Here is a 24,946-nt window from a genome sequence, read left to right as displayed (position 1 = left end):
TTTGGCATCTCTCTTTATCCATTGAAGTTCAGAATGATTGGCTTCTATAGGAACTCAGAGTTCAGATAGTGTTATTGATTCTCCTAGTTCAGTATGATGATTCTTGAATACAGCTTCTTTATGAGTCTTGGCCGTGGCCCTAAGCACTTTGTTTTCCAGTATTCCCACCGGATACATAAATGCCACAGACACATAATTGAGTGAACCTTTTCAGATTATGACTCAGCTTTGCTAAAGTCCCCAATTAGAGGTGTCCAGGGTTCTTACGTACACTCTTTTTTTTTGCTTTGGACCTTGACTTTAACCGCTCAGTCTCAAGTTTTCACTTGACACCTTCACGCCACAAGCACATGGTTAGGGACAGCTTGGTTTAGCCGCTTAGGCTAGGATTTTATTCCTTTAGGCCCTCCTATCCACTGATGCTCAAAGCCTTGGGATCCTTTTTATTGCCCTTGCCTTTTGGTTTTAAGGGTTATTGGCTTTTTGCTCTTGCCTCTTGGTTTTAAGAGCTTTTGGCTTTTTTTGCTTGCTTTTTTTTTTTAATTTTTTTTTCGCCTATTTTTTTCTTCTGCAAGCTTTGTTCTTTGCTGCTTTTTCTTGCTTCAAGAATCATTTTTATGATTTTTCAGATTATCAAATAACATGTCTCCTTGTCATCATTCTTTCAAGAGCCAACATATTTAACATTCTTAAACAACAACTTCAAAAGACATATGCACTGTTCAAGCATTCATTCAGAAAACAAGAAGCATTGTCACCACATCAATATAATTAAACTAAGTTCAAGGATAAATTCGAAACTCATGTACTTCTTGTTCTTTTGAATTAAAACATTTTTCATTTAAGAAAGGTGATGGATTCATAGGACATTCATAACTTTAAGACATAGTTACTAACTACTAATGATCATGTAATGAAGACACAAACATAGATAAGCACATAACATAGAAAACGAAAAACAGAAGAAATAAGATCAAGGAATGAATCCACCTTAGTGATGGTGGCGTTTCCTTCTTGAGGAACCAATGATGTCCTTGAGCACTTCTATGTCTCTTCCTTGTCTTTGTTGCTCCTCCCTCATTGCTTTTTGATCTTCTCTAATTTCATGAAGGATGATGGAGTGCTCTTGATGTTCCACCCTTAATTGTCCTATGTTGGAACTTAATTCTCCTAGGGGGGTGTTGATTTGCTCCCAATATTTATGTGGAGGGAAGTGCATCCCCTGATGTATCTCAGGAATATCTTGATGATGAGCTTCTTCATGTGCCTGTTGAGATTCATGAATGTGCTCTCTTGTTTGCTCCATCCTTTTCTTAGTGATGGGCTTGTGAGATGAATCTTTCCATCTCCCATGGCTCAGAGGTGGAAGCATTTGTCTTCCCTTTCCTCTTTCTTGAGGTTTCTCTGGCCTTAGGTGCCATTAATGGTAATGGAAAAACAAAAAGCTTATGTTTTTACCACACCAAACTTAGAATATTGCTCGCCCTCGAGCAAGAGAAGAAAGAATAGATGAAGAAGAAGAAGATATGGAGGAGATAGAGGGATGTGTGTATGGATGTGAGTGGTGAATAGAAGACAGAAGGGATGACCATGAATGGAGAGAGAGAGGGTGAGGTGGGTGGGGATCCTGTGAGATTCACAGATCCTGAGATGATCCTGTGGGGTCCACAGATCCTGAGGTGTTCAAGGAATTACAACCTTGCACCAAATTAGGCATGTAAAATGCCCTTGCACACAACTCTGGACGTTCAGCGCCAGGTTGGTGCCCATTTTGGGCGTTCAACGCCCATTTGTTGCCCATTTCTGGCGTTGAACGCCAGAACCATGCTTGTTCTGGGCGTTCAGTGCCAGCTTTTCTCCAGGGTGCAATTCTGGCGTTCAGCGCCCAGATGCTGCCCATTTTGGGCGTTCAACACCCAGATACTGCCCATTTTGGGCATTCAGCGCCAGAATCATGCTCTGTTCTGGCGTTGAACGCCAGGCAGGTGCTTCCTCCAGGGTGTGATTTTTCTTCTGCTATTTTTTATTCTGTTTCTAAATTTTTCATTAATTTTGTGACTCCACATGATCATGAACCTAATAAAACATGAAAAACAAAAATAAAATTAGATAAATAAACATTGGGTTGCCTCCCAACAAGCGTTTCTTTAATGTCAATAGCTTGACAGTGGGCTTTCATGGAGCCTCACAGATGTGCAGAGCTTTGTTGAGACCTCCCAACACCAAACTTAGAGTTTGGATATGGGGGTTTGACACCAAACTTAGAGTTTGGTTGTGGCCTCCCAACATCAAACTTAGAGTTTGACTGTGGGGGCTTTGGTTGACTCTGCTTTGAGATAAGCTTTTTATGCTTCCTCTCCATGGATGCAGAGAGAGATCCTTGAGTTGTAAACACAAGGTTGTCCTTATTTAATTGAAGGATCAATTCTCCTCTGTCCACATCAATCACAGCTCTTGCTGTGGCTAGGAAAGGTCTTCCTAGGATGATGGATTCATCCTTTTCCTTTCCAGTATCCAGGACTATGAAATCAGCAGGGATGTAAAGGCCTTCAACCTTTACTAACACGTCCTCTACTTGTCCATAAGCCTGTTTTCTTGAATTGTCTGCCATCTCTAATGAGAATTTAGCAGCTTGCACCCCATAGATTCCTAGTTTCTCTATTACAGAGAGGGGCATGAGGTTTATTCCTGAACCAAGGTCACACAGAGTCTTAAAGATCATGGTGCCTATGGTACAAGGTATTATGAACTTTCCAGGATCCTGTCTCTTCTGAGGCAATGTCAGTTGATCCAGATCACTTAGTTTATTGGTGAACAAGGGAGGTTCATCTTCCCAAGTTTCAATACCAAATAATTTGGTATTTAGCTTCATGATTGCACCAAGGAACTTGGCAGCTTGCTCTTCAGTAACATCCTCATTCTCTTCAGAGGAGGAATACTCATCAGAGCTCATGAATGGCATAAGGAGGTTCAATGGAATCTCTATGGTCTCTAGATGAGTCTCAGATTACTTAGGTTCCTCAGAGGGAAGCTCCTTATTGATCATTGGACGTCCCAGGAGGTCTTCCTCCTTGGGATTCACGTCTTCCTTTCCCTCTTTGGGTTTGGCCATTTCGGTACCATCAATGGCCTTGCACTCTCTCTTTGGATTTTCTTCTGTATTGCTTGGGAGAGTACTGGGAGGGATTTCAGTGATCTTCTTACTCAGCTGGCCCACTTGTGCTTCTAAATTTCTAATGGAAGATCTTGTTTCATTCATGAAACTTACAGTGGCCTTGGATAGATCAGAGACTAAGTTTTCTAAATTAGAGGTATTTTGTTCAGAGTTCTCTGTCTGTTGCTGAGTGGATGATGGAAAAGGTTTATTATTGTTAAACCTGTTTCTTCCACCATTATTAAAGCCTTGTTGAGGCCTTTGATCCTTCCATGAGAGATTTGAATGATTTCTCCATGATGGATTATAGGTGTTTCCATAAGGTTCACCTAAGTAGTTCACCTCTGCTATTGCAGGGTTCTCAGGATCATAAGCTTATTCTTCATAAGAAGCCTCTTGAGTACTGTTGGATGCAGCTTGCATTCCAGTCAGACTCTGAGAAATCATATTGACTTGCTGAGTCAATATTTTGTTCTGAGCCAATATGACATTCAGAGTATCAACTTCAAGAACTCCCTTCTTCATAGGCGTCCCATTATTCATAGGATTCCTCTCAGAAGTGTACATGAACTGGTTATTAGCAACCATGTCAATGAGTTCTTGAGCTTCTGCAGGTGTTTTCTTTAGGTGAATGGATCCACCTGCAGAAGTACCCAATGACATCTTTGATAGCTCAGATAAACCATCATAGAATATATCCAGGATGGTCCATTTTGAAAGCATGTCAGAAGGACACTTTTTGGTCAGCTGCTTGTATCTTTCCCAAGCTTCATAGAGGGATTCACTTTCTTTCTGTCTGAAGGTTTGAACATCCACTCTAAGCTTGCTCAGCTTTTGAGGAGGAAAGAACTTGGCTAAGAAAGTCGTGACCAGCTTATCCCAAGAGTTCAGGCTATCTTTGGGTTGAGAGTCCAACCACACTCTAGCTCTGTCTCTTACAGCAAAAGGGAAAAGCATGAGCCTGTAGACTTTGGGATCTACTCCATTAGTCTTAACAGTATCACAGATCTGCAAGAATTCAGTTAAGAACTGAAAGGGATCTTCAGATGGACGTCCATGGAACTTGCAGTTCTGCTGCATCAGAGAAACTAGCTGAGGTTTCAGCTCAAAGTTGTTTGCTCCAATGGTATGAATGGAGATGCTCCTTCCATGTAAATTGGAATTAGGTGCAATAAAGTCACCAAGCATTCTCCTTGCATTATTGTTGTTGGGTTCGGCTGCCATCTCCTTTACTTGTTCGAAATTTTCAATAAGGTTATCTCTGGATTGTTGTAATTTAGCTTCTCTTAGTTTTCTTTTCAGAGTCCTTTCAGCTTCTGGATCAGCTTCAACAAGAATGCCTTTTTCTTTGTCCCTGCTCATAAGAAAGAGAAGAGAAAAAGAAAAGAAGAGGAATCCTCTATGTCACAGTAAAGAGGTTCCTTATTGTTAGTAGAAGAAGAAAAGGAATAGGGGTGAAGAAGAATGAAGAATCCAAACACAAGGGTAAGGATAGTAGCAGTGATGTGAGATGAAGAGAAGTGCTAGTAGATGAATAAATAATTAGAAGGAGATGAGGGAGATGGAGAATTTTCGAAAATAATTTTTTGAAAAAGAGTTAGTGATTTTCGAAAATAATTTTTGAAAAAGGTTAGTAGTTTTTTTTTTGAAAATTAAAATAAAAATTAAAATAATTAGTTAATTAAAAAGAATTTTAGAAAAAGAGGGGAGATATTTTCGAAAATTAGAGAGAGAGTTAGTTAGGTAGTTTTGAAAAAGATAAGAAACAAACAAAAAGTTAGTTAGTTAGTTGAAACAAATTTTGAAAAGATAAGAAGTTAGGAAGTTAGAAAAGATATTTTGAAATCAAATTTTTGAAAAAAGGTAAGATAAGAAGATATTTTTGAAAAGATATGATTGAAATTAGTTTTGAAAAAGATTTGATTTTTAAAATCACAATTAATGACTTGATTCACAAGAAATCACAAGATATGATTCTAGAACTTAAAGTTTGAATCTTTCTTAACAAGTAAGTAACAAACTTGAAATTTTTGAATCAAAACATTAATTGATGATGTTATTTTCGAAAATATGATGTAAAATTAAGAAAAATATTTTTTGAAAAATATTTTTGAAATTTTCGAAAATAACTAAAAAAATTGAAAAAAGATTTGATTTTTGAAAAAGATTTTGAAAAAGATAAGATTTTTTTAAATTGAAAATTTTATTTGACTCATAAAAACAACTAGATTTTAAAAATTTTTGAAAAAGTCAAATCTAATTTTCGAAATCTTAAGAGAGAAAAAGGGAAAGATATTTTTTTGATTTTTTGAATTTTTATGATGAGAGATAAAAACATGAAAATTATGCAATGCATGAAGATTTTTAGATCAAAACAATGAATGCATGCAAGAATGCTATGAATGTCAAGATGAACACCAAGAACACTATGAATGTCAAGATGAACACCAAGAACATATTTTTGAAAAATTTTTAATGCAAAGAAAACATGCAAGACACCAAACTTAGAATCCTTTAATGCTTAGACACTAAGAATTCAAGAATGCATATGAAAAACAAGAAAAGACACAAAACATGCAAATGCAAAGATCAAACAAGAAGACTTACCAAGAACAGCTTGAAGATCATGAAGAACACCATGAATGCATGATTATTTTCGAAAAATGCAAGATGCACATGCAATTGACACCAAACTTATAACATGACTCAAGACTCAAACAAGAACACAAAAATATTTTTTGATTTTTATGATTTCATGATTTTTTTGTATTTTCTTTTAATTTTTTCGAAAATCATTTTGAAAAAGAAAAATAAGGATTCCAAAATTTTTAATATGAATTCCAGGAATCTTATGCTCTTTAGTCTAAAGCTCCAATCAAAGGGTCAGGCATGGCTTAATAGCCAGCCAAGCTTTAGTATGTAACTCAGACATGACACGCCTAACATGCGCTACAGTCGTGGCTTTACAGCCAGCCTGGCTTCAACATGCTTCATGAAACACTAGAATTCATTCTTAAAAATTCTGAAGAAATATATATTTTTGAAAACATTTTTTTTCAAAAACAGGTGAGAAAATTTTGAAAGATTTTTGAAAATTTTTTTGAAAATAAAACAAAAAAAATTACCTAAACTGAGCAACAAGATGAACCGTCAGTTGTCCAAACTCAAACAATCCCCGGCAACGGCGCCAAAAACTTGGTGGACGAAATTGTGATTACACCTTAATTATGTAAAATTCATTGCTCTTTCTTTCCCTGGTAATGGTGCCAAAAACATGATGCCAATACCATGGTTCACAACTTCGCACAACTAACCAGCAAGTGCACTGGGTCGTCCAAGTAATACCTTACGTGAGTAAGGGTCGAATCCCACGGAGATTGTTGGCTTGAAGCAAGCTATGGTCACCTTGTAAATCTCAGTCAGGCAGATATAAAATAGTAATGGGGTTTTTGAAATCAATTAATAAAAGAATGATAGAAATACTTATGTAAATCATTGGTGAGAATTTCAGATAAGCACATAGAGATGCATTCATTCCTCTGAACCTCTGCTTTCCTGCTGTCTTCATCCAATCAGTCTTACTCCTTTCTATGGCTGGCTTTATGCAAGGGCATCACCGTTGTCAGTGGCTACATCCCCTCCTCTTGTGAAAATGGTCCAAGATGCCCTGTCACGGCACGACTAATCATCTGAGGTTCCCGATCATGCTGGAATAGGATTCACCCTCCTTTTGCGTCTGTCACTACGCCCAGCACTCGCGAGTTTGAAGCTCGTCACAGTCATTCAATCATTGAATCCTACTCGGAATACCACAGGCAAGGTTTAGACTTTCCAGATTCTCTTGAATGCCGCCATCATTCTAGCTTACACCACAAAGATTCTGATTAAGAGATCTAAGAGATACTCATTCAATCTAATGTAGAACGGAAGTGGTTGTCAGGCACGTGTTCATAGGGAATGATGATGATTGTCACGTTCATCATATTCAGGTTGAAGTGCGAATGAATATCTTAGAAGCGAAATAAGATGAATTGAATAAAAAACAGTAGTACTTTGCATTAATCTTTGAGGAACAGCAGAGCTCCACACCTTAATCTATGGAGTGTAGAAACTCTACCGTTGAAATTACATAAGTGAAAGGTCCAAGCATGGCCGAATGGCCAGCCCCTCTGATCTAAGAACCAGGCGTCCAAAGATGATTCAAAGATAATCCAAAGATGTCTAATACAATAGTAAAAGGTCCTATTTATAATAAACTAGCTACTAGGGTTTACAGAAGTAAGTAATTGATGCATAAATCCACTTCCGGGGCCCACTTGGTGTGTGCTTGGGCTGAGCTTGAAGTCTACACGTGGAGAGGTCATTCTTGGAGTTGAACGCCAGCTTATGTGCCAGTTTGGGCGTTGAACTCCACTTTGCAACTTGTTTCTGGCGCTGGACGCCAAAATTGGGCAGAGAGTTGGCGTTGAACGCCAGTTTGCGTCATCTAAACTTGGGCAAAGTATGTACTATTATATATTGCTGGAAAGCCCTGGATGTCTACTTTCCAACTCAATTGAAAGTGCGCCATTTTGAGTTCTGTAGCTCCAGAAAATCCATTTTGAGTGCAGGGAGGTCAGAATCCAACAGCATCAGCAGTCCTTCTTCAACCTCTGAATCTGATTTTTGCTCAAGTCCCTCAATTTCAGCCAGAAAATACCTGAAATCACAGAAAAACACACAAACTCATAGTAAAGTCCAGAAATGTGAATTTAACATAAAAACTAATGAAAACATCCCTAAAAGTAACTAGATTCTACTAAAAACATACTAAAAACAATGCCAAAAAGCGTATAAATTATCCGCTCATCAGCGTACAAGGCGCGCACGCGCAGAAGTGGTTTTACATAGAGGCGCGCACGCGCACGCGCACATGACGCGTACGCGCCGATACTCTCACATGGCCCACTTAAAGGCAAAACGCTGGGGGCAATTTCTAAGCTGCCCAGGCCCAAATCCAACTTGTTTCTGAGTGTATTTCATGCAGAATTGAAGTCCAAGCAAAGGGGGAGCAATTAGTTTAGCCAACATGAGCCTTTAGTTAGTTTTCTAGAGAGAGAAGCTCCCTCTAGAATTAGGTTAGGATTAGGTTAGATTATCTTAGATCCATGTTTAATTACTTGACCTCATTTTGTTTCTTTTATAATTTCTCATCTCTACATCTTGATTCTCTTATTTGTGATGTTAGTTTCTCCTTTTGCTCTCTTTTGTGATGATGAACTCATGTTGGATTTGGTTTATATTTAATAAAATTTGATGTTGATGTTTCTTTTATTGATGAATTGAGTTGTGAATTTATTTTTCTTGCAATTAGTAGTTGGTAGATTCTATTATTATTGCAATTTATGATGTTCACTTTTATTGCATTCTACATGTTTGATGAAATGTTCTCTTTAGTTATTGAGTAGTTTTGTCAACTCTTGGTCTAAGCTAAGGGAATTGAGTAAATTTGAGTTATTGGGTATAATGGATTTGGTGATTTGAGAACCCTTGGTGATCAATTTGACACCCATTGATGCTAACCCACTACTAAGTTAATTAGTAGGTAGGTTAGGACTTAAGGGTTGATGTGATCAAACCTATTTGACGTACTTCTAGGCTTAGGAGTAGATGTTATGTACTTAAGGCCTTTGGGAAGTAGACTTAATAGGTTGGCCTCTCATGATTATCAATATTTGGTTTGTTAACAAGGATGATGATCTCAATTTTAGCCAAGAGTTCTTTATCTTGTTTTCTTTAATTACTTGCCTAATTTACTTTTCTTGCCCTCCTATGAACCAAAAACCCCCTTACCCCTTCATAGCCAATAATTGAGCATTCCATTATTTTCTAGGGAGACTACCCGGAGTCCAAATACTTCGGTAAATTTTCATTTGGGGTTTGTACATGTGACAACCTAAATTTTTGCATGAAGGGATTAGTGATTGGTTTAGAAACTATACTTTACAACGAGGATTCATTTATGAAATTTTAAACCGTCAAAAATCCCGCTCAAAAAATACAAGATGTCCTAGAACAATACCTTGTTTTACCATAAAATGACATTTTTCAAAATTTAATACAAGGTTTGAACTAACACACCTGTCTAATACTCTAGCTAGATTATCCAAGCAAAGGTCGAATCAATCACCATACACACTAAAGTCATCCATGAAAACTTCCATACAGTTCTCAATAAGATCTGAGAAAATACTTATCATGCACCTTTGAAACGTAGCCGGTGCATTACATAAGCCAAAAGGCATCCTCTTGTATGCATACGTTCCAAAGTGACAGTTAAAAGTAGTTTTCTCCTGATCTTCAGGAGCTATATGAATTTGAAAATAGCCAGTGTAACCATCTAGAAAATAGTAGTGTTATTTACCTGACAGGCGATCAAGCATTGGATCGATGAATGGCAGCGGGTAGTGATCCTTGCAAGTTGCCTGGTTGAGGCGCCTATAATCAATGCACACCCTCCAGGAATTTTGCACTCTAGTTGCCATGAGTTCTCCATGCTCATTCTTTATTGTTGTGACTCCAGACTTCTTGGGCACCACTTGTACTGAGCTAACCCATTCACTATCCGAGATTGGATAGATGATATCAGCTTCAAGCAGCCTGGTCACTTCCTTTTTTACAACTTCTAAGATGGTGGGGTTCAACCGCCTTTGAGGTTGACAGATAGGCCTTGCTCCCTCTTCTAAAAATATACGGTGCTTACAGACTTGAGGGCTGATGCCTACTATATCCGTCAAGCTCTACCCAATAGCTCTCTTGTGTCTTCCCAGCACACTAAGCAACTGCTCCTCTTGTTGGGAAGTGAATTCCCTTGTAAAAATAACTGGGAGCTTCTCATGATCCTCAAGGTAAGCATACTTGAGGTGGGGTGGAAGGGGCTTCAACTCCATTTTCTGCTCATGGCTGGGCACTTGATCATCTGGAGCTAGTGATGGTGGCAAGGTGTCTTCATCTTGTTCAGAGGGCTTCCCCACACTTGCACCTTGCTCCATGTGCCTCTCTTCTACTTTGTCTTGGTGAACTGCAGCTACAGTTTCATCAATGATGCCGCACTGAAAGATGGAGTGATCTTCCGGAGGATGCTTCATAGCTTCATCCAGGTTGAAGCTCGCTGCTCTGCCATCTATCTCAAAAGAGTAAGTTCCTGGGAAGGCATCCAATTTGAACCTTGAAGTCTTTAGAAATGGCCTTCCAAGCAAGATGGATGATGGTCTTCCTGAGTCATTAGGGGGCATCTCCAAGATGTAGAAGTCAATAGGGAATGTTAGTGATGAGCGGATAATTTATACGCTTTTTGGCATTATTTTTAGTATGTTTTTAGTAGGATCTAGTTACTTTTAGGGATGTTTTTATTAGTTTTTATGTTAAATTTACATTTCTGGACTTTACTATGAGTTTGTGTGTTTTTCTGTGATTTCATGTATTTTCTGGCTGAAATTGAGGGACTTGAGCAAAAATCAGATTCAGAGGTAGAAGAAGGACTGCTAATGCTGTTGGATTCTGACCTCCCTGCACTCAAAGTGGATTTTCTGGAGCTACAGAACTCAAAATGGCGCGCTTCCAATTGCGTTGGAAAGTAGACATCCAGGGCTTTCCGGAAATATATAATAGTCCATACTTTGGCTGAGTTTAGACGACGCAAAAGGGCGTTGAACGCCAGTTCTATGCTACAGTCTGGAGTTAAACGCCAGAAACACATTACAAGCCAGAGTTGAACGCCAGAAATACGTTACAAACTGGTGTTCAACTCCAAGAATGACCTCTCCACGTGGAAACTTCAAGCTCTGCCCAAGCACACACCAAGTGGGCCCCGGAAGTGGATTTATGCATCAATTACTTACTTCTGTAAACCCTAGTAACTAGTTTAGTATAAATAGGACTTTTTACTATTGTATTAGACATCCTGGATTATATTTTTGATCCTGTGATCACGTTTTGGGGGCTGGCCTCTCAGCCATGCCTGAACCTTTCACTTATGTATTTTCAAATGGTAGAGTTTCTACACTCCATAGATTAAGGTGTGGAGCTCTGCTGTTCCTCATGAATTAATGCAAAGTACTACTGTTTTTCTATTCAATTCAACCTATTCCGCTTCTAAGATATTCATTCGCACTTCAACATGAATGTGATGAACATGACAATCATCATCATTCCCCCACGAACGCGTGCCTGAAAACCACTTACGTTCCATCTTAGATTGGATGATTATCTCTTGGATCTCTTAATCAGAATCTTCGTGGTATAAGCTAGATTGATGGCGGCATTCATGAGAATCTGGAAAGTCTAAACCTTGTCTGTGGTATTCTGAGTAGAATTCTGGGATTGAATGACTGTGATGAACTTCAAACTCGCGAGTGCTGGGCGTAGTGACAGACGCAAAAGGAGGGTGAATCCTATTCCAGTATGATCGAGAACCTCCAGATGATTAGCCATGCAGTGACAGCGCATCGGACCATTTTCACAGAGAGGATGGGAAGCAGCCATTGACAACGGTGATGCCTTCAGATGATTAGCCATGCAGTGACAGCGCATTGGACCATTTTCACAGAGAGGATAAAAAGTAGCCATTGACAATGGTAATGTTCTTACATAAAGCCAGCCATGGAAAGGAGTAGGACTGATTGGATGAAGACAGCAGGAAAGCAGAAGTTCAGAGGGACGAAAGCATCTCTATACCTTTATCTGAAATTCTCACCAATGATATACATAAGTATTTCTATCTTTATTTTCTGTCTATTTCTTATTTATTTTCAAAAACTCCATAATCAATTATTATCTGCCTGACTGAGATTTTCAAGATGACCATAGCTTGCTTCATACCAACAATCTCCGTGGGATCGACCCTTACTCACGTAAGGTTTTATTACTTGGACAACCCAGTGCACTTGCTGGTTAGTTGTATCGAAGTTGTGAATGAAAAACGATTTATTAAGACGTGTGTACAGAGTTTTTGGCGCCATTGTCTGAGATCACAATTTTGCGCACCAAGTTTTTGGCGCCGTTGCCGGGGATTGTTTGAGTTTGGACAACTGACGGTTCATCGTGTTGCTCAGATTAGGTAATTTTCTTTTTGTTTTATTTTCAAAAAAAAAATTTCAAAAAAATCAAAAAAAAAATTTCTCCTTTGTTTTCGAAAAAAATAAAAAATAAAAAATTCTTTTCAAAAATTTTTATTATGTTCTTCAGAATTTTTAAGAATGAATTCTAGTGTTTCATGAAGCATGTAGAAGCCTAGCTGGCTGTAAAGCCATGTCTAATTCTTTTGGACTGAGGCTTCCAAACCATCATCACGAGAGCAAGCTAGCTATTCCTAATCCACCTGCTGTTGTATGACTGATTTGTATCTTCTAAAGCTTGGCTGGCTATTAAGCCATGCCTAACCCTCAGATTGGAGCTTTAGACTAAGAGTACAAGATTCCTGGAATTCATATTAAAAATTTTGGAATCCTTATTTTTCTTTTTCACATTAATTTTCGAAAAAGCCAAAAAAATTTTAAAAAAATCATAAAAATCAAAAAAATTTTGTGTTTCTTGTTTGAGTCTTGAGTCAGATTTTAAGTTTGGTGTCAATTGCTTGCTCATCTTGCATTTTTTTTCGAAATTTCATGCATTCATAGTGTTCTTCATGATCTTCAAGTTGTTCTTGGTAAGTCTTCTTGTTTGATCTTGATGTTTTCTTGTTTTGTGTCTTTTCTTGTTTTACATGTGCATTTTTGCATTCATAGTGTCTGAACGTGAAAGATTTCTAAGTTTGGTGTCTTGCATGTTTTCTTTGCATCAAAAATTTTTCAAAAATAAGTTCTTGATGTTCATCTTGACATTCATAGTGTTGTTGCATTCATCACATGTTTTGATCTAAAATTTCCATGCATTGAGCATTTTCATTGTTTTTCTCTCTCATCATTAAAAATTCAAAAATAAAAAAAATATATATCTTCTCCTTTTTCACTCATAAATTTCGAAAATTAGATTTGACTTTTTTAAAAAATTTTAAAATCTAGTTGTTTTTATGAGTCAAATCAAATTTTCAATTTAAAAATCTTATCTTTTTCAAAATCTTTTTCAAAAATCAAATCTTTTTCATTTTTCTTAGTTATTTTTGAAAATTTTAAAAATATTTTTCAAAAATCTTTTTCTTATCTTTATCACATAATTTTCAAAAATAACATCATCAATTAATGTTTTGATTCAAAAATTTCAAGCTTGTTACTTGCTTGTTAAGAAAGATTCAAACTTTAAGTTCTAGAATCATATCTTGTGATTTCTTGTGAATCAAGTCATTAATTGTGATTTTAAAAATCAAATCTTTTTCAAAACTAATTTCAATCATATCTTTTCAAAAATATCTTTTTATCTTATCTTTTTCAAAATCATATCTTTTTCAAAAATTTAATTTTAAAATGTCTTTTCTAACTTCTTATCTTCTTATTTTTTCAAAATTGTTTCAACTAACTAACTAACTTTTTGTTTGTTTCTTATCTTTTTCAAAACTACCTAACTAACCCTCTCTCTAATTTTCGAAAATATCTCCCTCTTTTTCAAAAATTCTTTTTAATTAACTAATTGTTTCAAAATTCAATTTTAATTTATTTCTTCTTTTAATTTTCAAAAATCACTAACCATTTTTCAAAAATAATTTTCAAAAATTCTCTTTCTCTCTCATCTCCTTCTATTTATTTATTCATCTACTAACACTTCTCTTCATCTCACATCTCTGCTCTCCTCACCCTTGTGTTTCTTTTCTTACATTACATTCTTTTCTTCTTCTTTTCTTCTACTCACACAGGGACCTCTATACTGTGGTAAAAAGGATCCCTATTATTATTTTTCTGTTCCCTCCTTTTCATATGAGCAGGAGCAAGGACAAGAATATTCTTGTTGAAGCAGATCCAGAACCTGAAAGGACTCTGAAGAGGAAACTAAGAGAAGCTAAATTACAACAATCCAGCAAGCACCTTTCAGAAATTTTCGAACAAGAAGAGGAGATGGCAGCCGAAAATAATAATAATGCAAAGAGGATGCTTGGTGACTTTACCGCACCTAATTCCAATTTACATGGAAGAAGCATCTCCATCCCTACCATTGGAGCAAACAACTTTGAGCTGAAACCTCAATTAGTTTCTCTGATGCAGCAGAACTGCAAGTTTCATGGACTTCCATCTGAAGATCCTTTTCAGTTCTTAACTGAATTTTTGCAGATCTGTGATACTGTTAAGACTAATGGAGTAGATCCTGAAGCCTACAGGCTCATGCTTTTCCCTTTTGCTGTAAGAGACAAAGCTAGAGTGTGGTTGGACTCTCAACCCAAAGATAGCCTGAACTCTTGGGATAAGCTGGTCACGACTTTCTTAGCCAAGTTCTTTCCTCCTCAAAAGCTGAGCAAGCTTAGAGTGGATGTTCAAACCTTCAGACAGAAAGAAGGTGAATCCCTCTATGAAGCTTGGGAGAGATACAAGCAACTGACCAAAAAGTGTCCTTCTGACATGCTTTCAGAATGGACCATCCTGGATATATTCTATGATGGTCTGTCTGAATTAGCTAAGATGTCATTGGATACTTCTGCAGGTGGATCCATTCACCTAAAGAAAACGCCTACAGAAGCTCAAGAACTCATTGATATGGTTGCTAATAACCAGTTCATGTACACTTCTGAGAGGAATCCTGTGAGTAATGGGACGCCTCAGAAGAAGGGAGTTCTTGAAATTGATACTCTGAATGCCATATTGGCTCAGGATAAAATATTGACTCAGCAAGTCAATATGATTTCTCAGAGTCTGAATGGAATTGCAAGCTGCATCCAACAGTACTCAAGAGGCATCTTCTGAAGAAGAAGCTTATGATCCTGAGAACCCTACAATAGCAGAGGTGAATTACATGGGTGAACCATATGGAAACACCTATAATCCCTCATGGAGAAATCACCCAAATCTCTCATGGAAGGATCAACAAAAGCCTCAACAAGGCTTTAATAATGGTGGAAGAAACAGGTTTAGCAATAGCAAGCCTTTTCCATCATTCACTCATCAACAGACAGAGAATTCTGAGCAGAATCCATCTAGCTTAGCAAATTTAGTCTCTGATCTATCTAAGGCTACTGTGAGTTTCATGAATGAAACAAGGTCCTCCATTAGAAATTTGGAAGCACAAGTAGGCCAGCTGAGTAAAAGGATCACTGAAATCCCTCCTAGTACTCTCCCAAGTAATACAGAAGAAAATCCAAAAGGAGAGTGCAAGGCCATTGATATAACCATCATGGCCGAATCCAAGGAAGAAGGGAAGGACGTGAATCCTAAGGAGGAAGACCTCCTGGGACGTCCAGTGATCAATAAGGAGTTTCCCTCTGAGGAACCAAAGGAATCTAAGACTCAACTAGAGACCATAGAGATTTTATTAAACCTCCTTATGCCATTCATGAGCTCTGATGAGTATTCCTCTTCTGAAGAGAATGAGGATGTTACTGAGGAGCAAGTTACCAAGTACCTTGGTGCAATCATGAAGCTGAATGCCAAATTATTTGGTATTGAGACTTGGGAAGATGAACCTCCCTTGTTCACCAATGAACTGAGTGATCTGGATCAACTGACATTGCCTTAGAAGAAACAGGATCCTTGAAAGTTCCTAATACCTTGTACCATAGGCACCATGATCTTTGAAAAGGCCCTGTGTGACCTTGGTTCAGGGATAAACCTCATGCCCCTCTCTGTAATAGAGAAACTGGGAATCTTTGGGGTGCAAGCTGCTAAAATCTCATTAGAGATGGCAGACAATTCAAGAAAACAGGCTTATGGACAAGTAGAGGACGTGTTAGTAAAGGTTGAAGGCCTTTACATCCCTGCTGATTTCATAGTCCTAGATACTGGGAAGGATGAGGATGAATCCATCATCCTTGGAAGACCCTTCCTAGCCACAGCAAGAGCTGTGATTGATGTTGACAGAGGCGAACTAGTCCTTCAATTGAATGAGGACTCCCTTGTGTTTAAAACTCAAGGTCATCCTTCTGTAAACATGGAAAAGAGGCACAGTAAGCTTCTCTCAAAACAGAGTCAACCAGAGCCCCCACAGTCAAACTCTAAGTTTGGTGTTGGGAGGCCACAACCAAACTCTAAGTTTGGTGTTGAACTCCCATATCCAAACTCTAAGTTTGGTGTTGGGGAGTCTCAACAATGCTCTGAACATCTGTGAGGCTCCATGAGAGCCCACTGTCAAGTTATTGACATTAAAGAAGCGCTTGTTGGGAGGCAACCCAATTTTTATTTATCTAATTTTATTTTTATTGTTATTTCATGTTTTATTAGGTTCATGATCATGTGGAGTCACAAAATAAATAGAAAAATCAAAAACAGAATCAAAAAATAGCAGAAGAAAAATCACACCCTGGAGGAAGGACTTACTGGCGTTTAAACGCCAGTAAGGAGCATCTGGCTGGCGTTCAACGCCAGAACAGAGCATGGATCTGGTGTTGAATGCCAGAAACAAGCAGCATCCTGGCGTTCAGACGCCAGAAATGCACACTGAGGAAGAGCTAGCGCTGAACGCCAGAAACAAGCATCTGGCTGGATTCAACGCCAGAAATATGCTGCATCTGGGCGTTGAACGCCCAGAACAAGCATCAATTCGGCGTTTAAATGCCAGAATTGCATGCATAGGCATTTTACATGCCTAATTGGTGCAGGGATGTAAATCCTTGACACTTCAGGATCTGTGGACCTTACAGGATCCCCACCTACCTCACCCTCTCTCTCTCTATTCATGGTCATCCCTTCTGTTTTCCATTTACCACTCACATCCATACACCCACCTACCTTCAAAATTCAACATCTCTTTCCCACCCAATCCCACCCATATGGCCGAATACACACATCCCTCTATCTCCTCCATATCTTCTTCTTCTTCTTCTTCTTCTTCTATTCTTTCTTCTTTTGCTCGAGGGCGAGCAATATTCCAAGTTTGGTGTGGTAAAAGCATAGCTTTTTTGTTTTTCCATAACCATTAATGGCACCTAAGGCCAGAGAAACCTCAAGAAAGAGGAAAGGGAAGACAATTGCTTCCACCTCTGAGCCATGGGAGATGGAAAGATTCATCTCACAAGCCCATCACTAAGAAAAGGATGGAGCAAACAAGAGAGCACATTCATGGATCTCAACAGGCACATGAAGAAGCTCATCATCAAGAAACCCCTGAGATACCTCAAGGGATGCACTTTCCTCCACAGAATTTTTGGAAGCAAATCAACACCTCCCTAGGAGAATTAAGTTCCAACATGGGACAACTAAGGTTAGAAAAGATCAAAAAGCAATGAGGAAAGAGCAACAAAGACAAGGAAGAGACATAGAAGAGCTCAAGGACATCATTAGTTTCTCAAGAAGAAAATGCCACCATCACTAAGGTGGACTCATTCCTTGTTCTTACATTCTCTATTTTTCGTTTTCTTTATGTTAAGTGCTTATCCATGTTTGTGCCTTATTACATGATCATTAGTATTTAGTAACTTTGTCTTAAAGTTATGAATGTCCTATGAATCCATCACCTCTCTTAAATGAAAAATGTTTTAATTCAAAAGAACAAGAAGTACATGAGTTTCGAATTTATCCTTGAACTTAGTTTAATTATTTTGATGTGGTGACAATGCTTCTTGTTTTCTGAATGAATGCTTGAACAGTGCATATGTCTTTTGAAGTTGTTGTTTAAGAATGTTAAATATGTTGGCCCTTGAAAGAATGATGATAAGGAGACATGTTATTTGATAATCTGAAAAATCATAAGGCAAGGGTAATAAAAAGGATCCCAAGGCTTTGAGCATCAGTGGATAGGAGGGCCTAACGGAATAAAATCCTGGTCTAAGCGGCTAAACCAAGCTGTCCCTAACCATGTGCTTGTGGCGTGTAGGTGTCAAGTGAAAACTTGAGACTGAGCGGTTAAAGTCAAGGTCTAAAGCAAAAAAAAAAAGAGTGTGCTTAAGAACCCTGGACACCTCTAATTGGGGACTTTAGCAAAGCTGAGTCACAATCTAAAAAGGTTCACCCAATTATGTGTTTGTGGCATTTATGTATCCGGTGGTAATACTGGAAAACAAAGTGCTTAGGGCCACGGCCAAGACTCATAAAGTAGCTGTGTTCAAGAATCAACATACTGAACTAGGAGAATCAATAACACTATCTGAACTCTGAGTTCCTATAGATGCCAATCATTCTGAACCTCAATGGATAAAGTAAGATGCCAAAACTATTCAAGAGGCAAAAAGCTACAAGTCCCGCTCATCTGATTGGAGCTATGTTTCATTGATAGTTTGAAATTTATAGTATATTCTCTTCTTTTTATCCTATTTGATTTTCAGTTGCTTGGGGACAAGCAACAATTTAAGTTTGGTGTTGTGATGAGCGGATAATTTATAAGCTTTTTGGCATTGTTTTTAGTATGTTTTTAGTAGGATCTAGTTACTTTTAGGGATGTTTTTATTAGTTTTTATGTTAAATTAACATTTCTGGACGTTACTATGAGTTTGTGTATTTTTCTGTGATTTCAGGTATTTTCTAGCTAAAATTTAGGGACTTGAGCAAAAATGAGATTCAGAGGTAGAAGAACGACTGCTGATGCTGTTGGATTCTGACCTCCCTGCACTCAAAGTGGATTTTCTGGAGCTACAGAACTCAAAATGGCGCGCTTCCAATTGCGTTAAAAAGTAGACATCCAGGGCTTTCCAGAAATATATAATAGTCCATACTTTGCCCATGTTTAGACGATGCAAAAGGGCGTTGAACGCCAGTTCTATGCTGCAGTCTGGAGTTAAACGCCAGAAACACGTTACAAGCCAGAGTTGAACGCCAGAAATACGTTACAAACTGGCGTTCAACTCCAAGAATGACCTCTCCACGTGGAAACTTCAAGCTCTGCCCAAGCACACACCAAGTGGGCTCCGGAAGTGGATTTATGCATCAATTACTTACTTTTGTAAACCCTAGTAACTAGTTTAGTATAAAGAGGACTTTTTACTATTGTATTAGACATCCTGGATTGTATTTTTGATCCTGTGATCACGTTTTGGGGGCTGGCCTCTCAGCCATGCCTGAACCTTTCACTTATGTATTTTCAAACGGTAGAGTTTCTACACTCCATAGATTAAGGTGTGGAGCTCTGCTGTTCCTCATGAATTAATGCAAAGTACTACTGTTTTTCTATTCAATTCAACCTATTCCGCTTCTAAGATATTCATTCGCACTTCAACATGAATGTGATGAACGTGACAATCATCATCATTCCCCCACGAACGCGTGCCTGACAACCACTTCTGTTCCACCTTAGATTGGATGATTATCTCTTGGATCTCTTAATCAGAATCATCGTGGTATAAGCTAGATTGATGGCGGCATTCATGAGAATCCGGAAAGTCTAAACCTTGTCTGTGGTATTCCGAGTAGGATTCTGGGATTGAATGACTGTGACGAACTTCAAACTCGCGAGTGCTGGGCGTAGTGACAGACGCAAAAGGAGGGTGAATCCTATTCCAGTATGATCGAGAACCTCCAGATGATTAGCCATGCAGTGACAGCGCATCGGACCATTTTCACAGAGAGGATGGGAAGCAGCCATTGACAATGGTGATGCCTCCAGATGATTAGCCATGCAGTGACAGCGCATCAGACCATTTTCACAGAGAGGATGAAAAGTAGCCATTGACAATGGTAATGTTCTTACATAAAGCCAGCCATGGAAAGGAGTAGGACTGATTGGATGAAGACAGCAGGAAAGTAGAAGTTCAGAGGGACGAAAGCATCTCTATACCTTTATCTGAAATTCTCACCAATGATATACATAAGTATTTCTATCTTTATTTTCTGTCTATTTATTTTTATTTTCGAAAACTCCATAATCAATTATTATCCGCCTGACTGAGATTTACAAGATGACCATAGCTTGCTTCATACCAACAATCTCCGTGGGATCGACCCTTACTCACGTAAGGTTTTATTACTTGGACGACCCAGTGCACTTGCTGGTTAGTTGTATCGAAGTTGTGAATGAAAAACGATTTATTAAGACGTGCGTACAGAGTTTTTGGCCCCGTTGCCTGAGATCACAATTTCGTGCACCAGTTAGCCCCTTAATGCTCACCAGCACGTCCTCAGCAACTCCAACCACCGAGATTATGCTTTTATCTGCCAAAATAAAACGTGCTGCCAACCTTTTTAACGGAGGGAGCCTCAAGGCATCATATACAGATAATGGCATAATACTCACACATGCACCTAAATCACACATACAGTAAAAAAATTGTACACCCTCAATAGTAATAGTAACCATGCATGGACCCAGATCACTATATTTTTCTAGTACAACACCCATTAAAGCAAAAATAGAGCTACCTAGGGAAATAGTTTCTAAATCATGTATTTTATCTTTATTCATGCATAAATCTTTTAGAAACTTAGCATACTTAGGTACCTGGCGAATGGCATCAAAAAGAGGGATAGTTACGTCAACCATTTTGAAGATCTTCACTATCTTGGGGTCTAGCTCCATCTGCTTTCTGGATTTCCTAGCAAGGTGTAGAAAAGAAATGGGAACTGCATCTCTTGTAACCTCATCTTCCTTGGGTATTCCATTCCTTGGTTGAGCAGCTTCTTCTTCAATCCTGTCTTGTACTTCATCCTCTTCTTCGGCATCCTCTACCTCAACAATGTCTTCAACCTGAATGTCTTCTTTTGAGCTTGGCTCTTTATGACTCCTCTCTTGCAGTGTGGTTCCGGACCTCAAAGTAATGGCATTGATTCTACCCTTTGGGTTAGGTAAGGGTTGAGAAGGAAGTGCACTGGAGCTTGAAGGTTGATTGTTGGGGGTAGATAATGATTTCATCTGGGAGATGAGATCTTGTATAGTGGAGCTGAGACCATTTATGGAAGAGGTGATTGTATTCTAAATGTCTTTTGTCCTTGTGCAATAGAGCGAAGCATCTCATCATTAGAGGAGGAAGGGGGTAAGTAATTTGAGGAGCTTGCTGTTGGTTGTTCTGAGGCACTTGGGATTGCCTTTGGTGAGGTGCTCGGTAAGTCTGGCCTTGGTTCAGCTGTTGGTATGGGGGGTTTGTTGATACTGGTTCTGCTGATTGTTGTTGTTATTTCACCTCTGATTTCCACCATTGTCTCTGCCTCCTTAATTGTAGTTGTCCCTCCATTCTTGGTTGGAATTTTCTCTCCATCCCTGGTTGGAATTGTCTTGCCAACCTTGATTGTAGTTACCACCTTGGTTATAATTACCGCCTTGTTGATAATTCCCTTGATTCAGGCGGTTATAGTAGTTGCTAATAGCTGTCAAGGTATTGTCTTCTTGTTGTTGGAGTTGTGGACATTCATCAGTATAATGGGAATAGCAGGAACATATTCCACACACTCTCTGAGGAACCAACTGTTGACATTGTTGTTGTGGAGGAGGCTGAGGTTGCTGTTGATTTAGTTGTAGCTGCTTCAGTATGTTGGTTATCTCTCCCAGGGTCTTTGTGAGAGCAGCAGTCTCACTACTAGAGGAAACCTTCGCAATAGCCTTGGGATGGTTATTCCTATGCCTGGCATTCCGGGTAGACTGATGCCAGGGCATCTTGGCCAGTTTCACTGACCTTTTCTTTACTGTTTTTAGGTTAGTTTCATGCATTTCTTTAGGAAATAAGCTAGTTTTGGGTAAATATTTACTTATGCATTGACTCAAGCATACATTGTGCATTTTACATGATTTCATGAGGATTTTGCATAAGTTTAGTGACAAATATTATGTTGCATTACTCATGACTTGGACTAGAGCTTTGATGCACTTTGTTGCTTGATTTCAGGACCAAAAAGAAACAAGAAAAAGGGAGGTAACTTGCAAGATTAATGAGAAAAGTGATTGCCAATAACACTCTCAAAAAGCCATCAATGCCCATGTTAGAGAGTCACTTTAACCAAGTTAACGTGAACTCTAACGTGGAGAAAAGAAGTTGAGCCAACGTTAGTGACACTCAACATTGTCACTAACGTTGGCAATTACTCATAAGTGGCCACGTTAGAAGTAACGTTAAGGGGGAGGGAGAGAAGCCAACGTTAGTGACACTCAACATTGTCACTAACGTTGGCCTATGGTGCTAAGTACCACGTTAACTCCCACGTTAACTTGGTTAACGTGGGAACTAACGTAGAGGATGAAGAGTTGTCGACAACGTTAGTGACACTCAACATTGTCACTAATGTTGAAGCAACCACACAACCCCCAAGAGTCACGTTAACTTCCACGTTAACTTGGTTAACGTGGAAGCTAACGAAGAGAAATGAAGGATGATCCAACGTTAGTGACACTCAACATTGTCACTAACGTTGGGATGGCTAAAAGATGGCCACGTTAGAAGCCACGTTAACCTAGTTAACGTGGACTCTAACGTGAGACCTAGGGGCACATTGGAACGTTAGTGACAATGTTGAATGTCACTAACGTTCTCGAAGGATGGCAAAGGCCACCTTAGAAGCCACGTTAACCTAGTTAACGTGAGCTTTAACGTGAAGCAAGAAGGGGCACACTGGAACGTTAGTGACAATGTTGAGTGTCACTAACGTTCTTGAAGGTTGACAAGGCAACATTAAAAGCCACGTTAACCTAGTTAACGTGGGTTTTAACGTAAGGCAAAAGGGGTGCATTGGAACGTTAGTGACAATGTTAAGTGTCACTAACGTTCCCGAACTTGGACTTTCACTAAATGATTAACACTCCTTATGCCCTGAGCTTAAGTCTCTGCCCACTCCGCACTTTCTCTCTGCAAGTAAAGCCAAGCCCAAAAAAAGAAAGGAACTGCTTCAAACTCAAGATCCAAAGGCCCAAGACTTGAAGAGTGGACTAGAAGTTGAAAAGAGTAGTATATATAGGAGTAGCTTTGAATTGTAAAATAGTTCTGGAGGCTGAAGAACTACTCTCTGTATTTACTTTCTTTGCAATTTCTAGTTTTAGGATGTATTCTCCATCTTTGTTTTCATCTTCAAGAGCTATGAACAACTAAACCCCTTTCATTGGGTTAGGGAGCTCTGTTGTAATTTGATGAATCAATACTAATCTTCATTGTTCTTCTTCTATCTTTCCTCTTGATTTTACTTGAAAGCTTTTGGTCTTCATCCAATTGAGTAGTTATCTTGGAAGAGAAGCTATTCAAACTTGGATCTCTTTTGAACCTTGGAAGAGGAATGAAGAGATCAAGCTAGAAATGCTTTCTCATGCTGGACCAAATTGGGTTTGGATGGGTATGTGACTGTAACCCTCTCAATACTTGGTTTGGGAAATGCATGTGGTATAATCAGTGACCATACTTCATCTCTTCTCATGAGCAATTGACCAAGGAATTGGCTATTGATCAAGATTTGAGAGATTGAATTGCAAGACATTGCAATTCAATCACTTAAGATTGCCAAGGAGATCAATGAGTGCATTGATTGAGGAAGAGATGAAAATGAACTTGATCCGGAGAATTGCAACATCTCCGAAGCCCAATGAACTCCCCATCTCTGATCTTACCCATTCTCTTTAATTTCTGCCATTTACTTTTATGAGCAAATCCCCCATTCCCATTTACAATTCTGCAATTTATTTTCAGTCATTTACTTCCAGTCCTTTAATTCTAGCATTTACTTTTCTGTTATTTACATTCCCGCCATTTTATTTTCTGCAACTCTCAACCCAAATTCTGGATTCGCTCAACTAGAACATTCTTCTAATTAAAGTTGCTTGATCAATCAATCCCTGTGGGATTCGACCTCACTCTATTGTGAGTTTTTACTTGACGACAACTTCGGTACACTTGCCGAAGGGAGATTTGTTGAGAGACAAGTTTTCCGTGCATCATAGACTCAGCTAGATCGGCGATCAGTTGTCACGCTTCTGTCGTCGTCTTGTACTTAGTCAGAGAGCCATTACTCGTAGTATCTAATATACTCTTGTCTTGAGGCTTCATGCCTTGTGTGAAATAGCTAATCAACACCAACTGGTCAATCTTGTGGTGGGGACATGAGTCTAGAAGATTCCTAAAGCGTTCCCAATACTCGTAAAGAGTCTCTAATTCGCCTTGGATAATGCAGGAAATTTATTTCCCCAGTCTATCTGTAACTTCAGCTAGAAAGTATTTGTCCAGGAATTCCCTTCTGAGCAGATCACAATTACTAAAAACTTCTTCCGGTTGAGTGTAGAACCACTCCCTTGCCTTTTCCTCAAGAGAAAACGGGAATGCATATAGCCAAATAGTAGTCTCATCTGCACCATAACGCCTAATAGTTGAGCAGGATGTCTGAAAATCTCTGAGGTGCTTGATAGGCTCTTGAGCAGGCAAGCCATGAAACTTAGACAGTAGATTGATTAGCGCAGTCTTCAGTTCAAAATCTGCAGCCAGATTTGGATGACGGGCTTGATACGATTGCAGTGTAAAGTCTGGAGCTCCTGCTTCCTGGAGAATAATCCTTCTGGGCTCCGCCATATTACCTGCACGTAAATCAACAGAATTAGCAGAAGAGGAGCTTGTTTCTTCCTCAAATAGCGCTTCAGATTCACCCTCAGATAAGACTGGTGAATTGGTAGTAACCACTTCACCACCCTCAGAGGCTAACCGACACCGAGCTCGCCTAATATATGAAATAGTTCTTTCGATTTCAGAATCAAATACGGCTAAGCTCGGATTAGGTAGTGAACGCATCATTCAATGAAAGAAACATACAGCTCATGGTAATAAAATAAAATAAAATAGGCAAATATGTAAAT

At 38.8% G+C, this 24,946-nt stretch overlaps 1 non-coding gene across 1 annotated transcript; it reads right to left on the bottom strand.

The window, feature by feature from the left end:
* Positions 1-14,574: 14,574 nt before the first annotated feature.
* Positions 14,575-14,682, bottom strand: LOC112787306 (small nucleolar RNA R71). Its single transcript, XR_003194725.1, has one exon. It is a non-coding gene; the product is annotated as a small nucleolar RNA R71 (small nucleolar RNA).
* Between the last annotated feature and the right edge of the window lie 10,264 nt (positions 14,683-24,946).

Source organism: Arachis hypogaea, chromosome 20, assembly GCF_003086295.3.
Source record: "Arachis hypogaea cultivar Tifrunner chromosome 20, arahy.Tifrunner.gnm2.J5K5, whole genome shotgun sequence".
NCBI classification, from domain to species: domain Eukaryota; kingdom Viridiplantae; phylum Streptophyta; class Magnoliopsida; order Fabales; family Fabaceae; genus Arachis; species Arachis hypogaea.
Note: the sequence above shows the minus strand (reverse complement) of the source record. Positions and strands in the feature narration are given on the sequence as shown.